This window comes from Euprymna scolopes, chromosome 17 (assembly GCF_053919585.1).
Source record: "Euprymna scolopes isolate OS-2025 chromosome 17, ASM5391958v1, whole genome shotgun sequence".
Classification (NCBI taxonomy): Eukaryota; Metazoa; Mollusca; class Cephalopoda; order Sepiida; family Sepiolidae; genus Euprymna; species Euprymna scolopes.
Genome location: NC_136498.1, coordinates 109,000,029 through 109,005,342, shown reverse-complemented (window position 1 = coordinate 109,005,342; position 5,314 = coordinate 109,000,029). Strand labels below are relative to the sequence as shown.

General features: G+C 40.1%; 1 non-coding gene across 1 annotated transcript; it reads left to right on the top strand.

Annotated features, from left to right (window-relative positions):
• The first annotated feature begins 4,267 nt into the window (after positions 1-4,267).
• Positions 4,268-4,339, top strand: Trnah-gug (transfer RNA histidin (anticodon GUG)). The gene has a single exon. It is a non-coding gene; the product is annotated as a tRNA-His (tRNA).
• Positions 4,340-5,314: the final 975 nt, after the last annotated feature.

Below are 5,314 nucleotides of genomic sequence, written 5' to 3'. Positions count from 1 at the left end.
TACGCACACGCGTGTTTCGGAGCACTGTGGTCAAGTGGGAGAACTGCCGACTGTCAACACGACGGTTCTAGGTTCAATCTTGGGAGAGATGCTAGTCTAGCGGCACTGATGAGTTGTGATACAACGAAACAGGACTGTATGTCGATGACTACAAATATATTTTAAGCCCCCCCCCTCTTTGGGTAGAGCACTGTCGTTAATAATCTCACCTGTTACTTAATTAACTGAAAAATGCAAAGCTTGTTGTTTACAAACAGGTGGTTTGAGCACTGTAAGAGTAGTGGCGGATGTCTATATAAATAGACCTTCCGACGAGTTATTTGCGGGCGTCCCTTCTATGGTCGAGTGGGAGAATTGCCGACTGTCAACACGACAGTTCTAGGTTCAATCCTTGGCTTGCGAGAGATACTAGTCTAGTGGCACTGATGAGTTGTGATACAACGAAACAGGACTGTATGTCGATGACTACAAATATATATATATATATATATATATATATATATATATATATATATATATATATATATATATAGAGAGAGAGAGAGAGAGAGAGAGAGAGAGAGAGAGAGACATATAGTGTGTTCCAAAATAATCTTCAGAACGAGTAGCTCATTTTAATTCTTCAAGAGATCGAGGGCGGTGGCTGAATACTTTGGACTTCAAATCTCCCCACAAAAAAAAAAAACAAATCGAAAAGATCAGGTGATCTTGCAAGCCACATTCAACGCTTCAATTCATACCAGTATTCTAAAATTAAAAAAAAAAAAAATGCCTAAATGCATATATAAATGATTTTTGACCCAATTAAAAAAAATGGCATTCTACGTATATATGAAGGGCGTGCAATAAGTAATGCCCCTGACCCACTTTCCATATCAGTAAAGCAACGAACCTTGGCACAGTTATTAGTCTTTCTCTACATAGGAACCACCCAGAGTTATGCATTTCTTCCATCGTTTGATACAGCTCTGGAGACCGTTTTTGTAGAACACCCCAGGTTGGTCTTCCAACCATGACGTGACTTCAGAAATCAAGGCTGCATCATCTGGGAAACGCTTTCCTTTAAAAAACAACCTCATGGCTGGGAAGAGGTGAAACCCTGACAGTGCAAGGTCAGGAGGATAGGGAGGATGAGGGAGGATTTGATAATCACACGCCCGTGCTTCTGATCTGGCGACATGCGAATTGTGGACCGGAGTGTTGTCCTGCAGGAGGAGGGTACCTTTGCTGATCTTGCCCCGCCTCTTGATTTTGATAGCTTCCCTTAATTTCCTAGAAACTGAAGCATAATAGGCTCCTGTAATTGTGGTACCCTTGGCCAGGAAATCTGTCATCACTACTCCGTCCTAGTCCCAGAAGACTGTGAACATGGCCTTGCCAGTGGAGGGCTGCACCAAGTGAGTCCAAGTGCTTCCAGTCAGGTGTGAAATGGAGCCTGTTGAATATCGAGCAGTGATCCGGTTTTTGTATTTGAAAGGACGCACACCACAGGAGACTTTTGTTGAAATGAAAGAAACTTATGGTGATAATGCCCCATCATATAACCTTAGAAAACGCTGGCATTGTGAATTCAAACATGGCTAGAAGTCTGTGGAAACAGCTCCCAGACCTGGTTGCCCACCTTTTGCCATTGATGAGGCATCTGTCTGTCAAGTTGAGGCTGCCATTTTGGAAGATCGGCGCATTACTATTCGCCAAATAGCCCAAGATGTCAAGATTAGTACAGGGTCTGTGGAAACTATCATTTATGACTATTTGCATATGTATAAGGTGTCTTCCAGATTGATTCCCATGTTGCTCACACCATTCCAGAAGCGAGAACGCGTCGAGTGCTCAAGGATGAATTTGGAGATGTGCCAAGAAGATGAGTCAAAGTTTTTCAAAAGACTGATTATGCAGGATGAAACCAGAGCCCAGTCAATGCAGTGGAAGCACTTGGACTCACCACCTCAAAAAGACATCTTGAAAAAGAGTTAAAAACATATTTAATTTTAAAAAAGGAAACACAAGATAAATGGATAGTCCTTAATCCGTGGAGTTTCGAAGAAATACTCTCCTTCTCATCAGAGTGCAGGAATTAGCAAAATGCAGGATCGGATTTTGCATATAAAAGTATTTAATGAAACTACAAGTAAGTCACAGATCTTACTTGGTTAAAGAAAAAAGGGTGAGGTAAGGGGAACAGGAGGCAAAAGAAAAATGATAAAAAGATTTCACATGAATGGATAGTCCGGTGAAGGGTAAAAATCCAAAAATGGTAAAATCCAAAACGGTCGAATTTAAAATTTCAATCCAATGGGTAAATCCCAAATGGTTCAAAATAATCCAAAAGGCAGAGTTGCTTGGAAAAAAGTGCAAATGGAATGAATTCCAAATCATTAATAGAAAAGCACTGGAGAGAATATTTAAAAAAACACGTCTGTCACAGCTGGATGAATTTTAAAAATTGACAGACGTGTTTTTAAATATTCTCTCCAGTGCTTTTCTTTTAATGATTTGGAATTCATTCCATTTGCGCTTTTTTCCAAGGAACCCCACATATCAGACCTTGGTCAATGTAGGGGAAACCCCTCATACCAATTGTCACTATCCAGCTCCCCTACTCCCCGGGGAGTTGGTCTCCATTTCCCCTTCACTCCTCACATTAAAAATCGGCCTTGTGCCTAATTTGCTCAGTGGGGGAGCAAATAAATACGCCGTGTAGTATCTGTTCTTCAGATGCTACACTTGTCAGTGGAGGAGAAATCCTTCACGACTGAGACAATTTTTATTTTTGTTCCTTTTCTTCACATTAAAAAAAACGACCCTGGTGTCTAACTCTGTCCCGTGGAGAGGCACTGTAAATAGGAACGCGGTGTTCGCCTGAACGCCTTCTTAAAAGTCATTAATTAAAAAAAAAAATTTAATTTATTTTTTTTTATTTTTTTTTTTTGTTATATTAATACTGTAACGATAATCGTCGGAAAAAGTTACATTAAGGTGTAAAACACGCATTTTTAGGGGGTGGGCACTCTTGTACAGGTCCGCCAGTAGTAGTAGTAGTAGTAGTAGTAGTAGTGCCTATTTACAATGCCTCCCCACGGGACAGAGTTCGACACCAAGGTCGTTTTTTAACGTGGAGAAAAGGTACAAAAATAAAAACTGTCTCAGCCGTGAAGGAATAAGGATTTCTCCTCCACTGAAAGAGAACGAGAAATGGAAGTGCCGCATCTGAAGAACAGATGGTATTTATTTGCTCCCCCACCGAGCAAATTAGGCACAAGGCCGATTTTTAATGTGAGGAGTGAAGGGAGGGGGAAGGGAAAAAGGGGACCAGCTCCCGAGAGGTGGGAAATGGGAGCTGGTTAAAGGTCAAGCATGTGGGGTTGCCCCCACATCTGGTCCTTGCTTGCAGTATCTGCCGGAACAGATACTACACTTTGATCTTGGCCAAAAGGCCAAGTCACGAGTAGTAGTAGTTGTATAAAAGAGCGGTAACCCCCCCCGCCCTCTGCGTTTTTTTTTATTTTCGTCTGTTTTTTGTTTTGTTTTGTTTTGTTTGTTTGTTTGTTTGTTTGTTTGTTTGTTTGTTTTTTCATTTTTTTTTTCCACCAGATTATTATCGAATGGGCACTAATCTCCCAGATTTCAAAAAAAAAAAGTCAATATTTATATATTTGTAGGAGGATGCTCAGTTTCTACTTCAACGGTACTCGACGTTTTTTTTTTACAGTCAAATTTTGCTAATTTAACCTTTTTTATAGCAGTTTAGCCCCCTTTTTTAACCCCACTTTTTAAATAATTTCCAAGAAAAGCTAAACTCGCAAAATTTGGCCTAAAAACGTCGAATGGTTCTAAAATGGGTGATCGCTTTACGAGAACGTAGCATTAGAAACTGAGCACCCCTACAAATATTTGAATATTGACACTTAAAAAGAAAACTTTTGAGACTAGTGTCCATTCCATAATAATCCGCTGAGAAAATTGAAAACAAGGACGAAAATAAAGAAATGCAGAGGGGTACCGCTTCCATACGTGCGATGGATGGATAGAGAGAACGAGGGAAAAGATGGATAGAAAGAAAATGAAGAAACAGAAAAGGAGAAATGCGAAAATAGATAGAGACATATAAACGAGAGAGCGAGAGAGAGAGAGGGAGAGAGAGGGGGATGGAGATGCATTAATTGTAGTCGCAGTATAAACGTACAATAACGTCAAAATAACGACTCGTAACAGAGAAAGTAATTTAAAGTATTAAGAGTGCCGTCGAATTCGTCGGCTGCCTGTAGCCGTGATCGTCTAGTGGTTAGGACCCCACGTTGTGGCCGTGGTAACCCAGGTTCGAATCCTGGTCACGGCAGTCAGCCGACAATTTTGTTTTTATTAATTTAAAATATGCAGGCGAAATTGGTAGAATTATAATGTTGCAAAAGAAAAAAAAACAATAAAAACAAAACTTATATGTCAATGAAAATCTTCATCGAATGCGTCTACTGCATATATTATAGTTTTTTTTAAATTACATTTTCACCCCAAAACAAGGCACATTGCCACTTATATATGTTATAGAGGGCTACTATAGAGAACATAGGCATCATGGGTACTGTGTAGGGAGTTGGGCAGCAAGCTGTCGATTCAGCGGTTCGGTTCACGTTACACTTGAACTTCTGCATGTCAGTACAGTTGGGGAAGCAGGGACCCGGAAGGGAATTCCAAAGTCAAGCTGTTCTGGGGAAGAAACTACTGGCTCTCTTACATCTAGGGATCTCTACTGTGTAGGGGTGGGATTTAGCTGCTTGTCGGGTTTGTCGAGAGTAGTTACGTCGAGGGGGCACAAGTGCTTGCAGTTCGTCAGAGTATTCACCGGTAAAGTAGTAAAGTACTTGTATATGTAAAAAAAAAAAGAAAAAGTCTTTATTCTAAGATTACGGACCATACTGAAATAATGTGTAGTAAGCTAATCCTAACATGGGGTCTAATTTTGTTTATTTTGTAATTGTGACCTAGTAGACCAACACAAAATCTACCTTAAAAAAAACTTGTTTTCTGGGGGTTTTCGGGTGTGCTGAAAACGAATATCGCATTTAAAATTGGGACCGGCAACTAGTTTTCACGATACTGAAAATATAGTTTTCCGCATGTTTCATGCGGCGGCCCTATTTGTCCATATTTGTGAAATCTTACTTGATTTCCACCTTAACATTTTTCTTTTAAAATGACGCGCGAGCGGCAAAAATATGCGCGCGCTTGCGCATGTAACAATGGCCACCCACCACATAAATTTAATACCCGGAAAACTATACTTACTTGCGGAAAATTTAAATTTTATGTTATA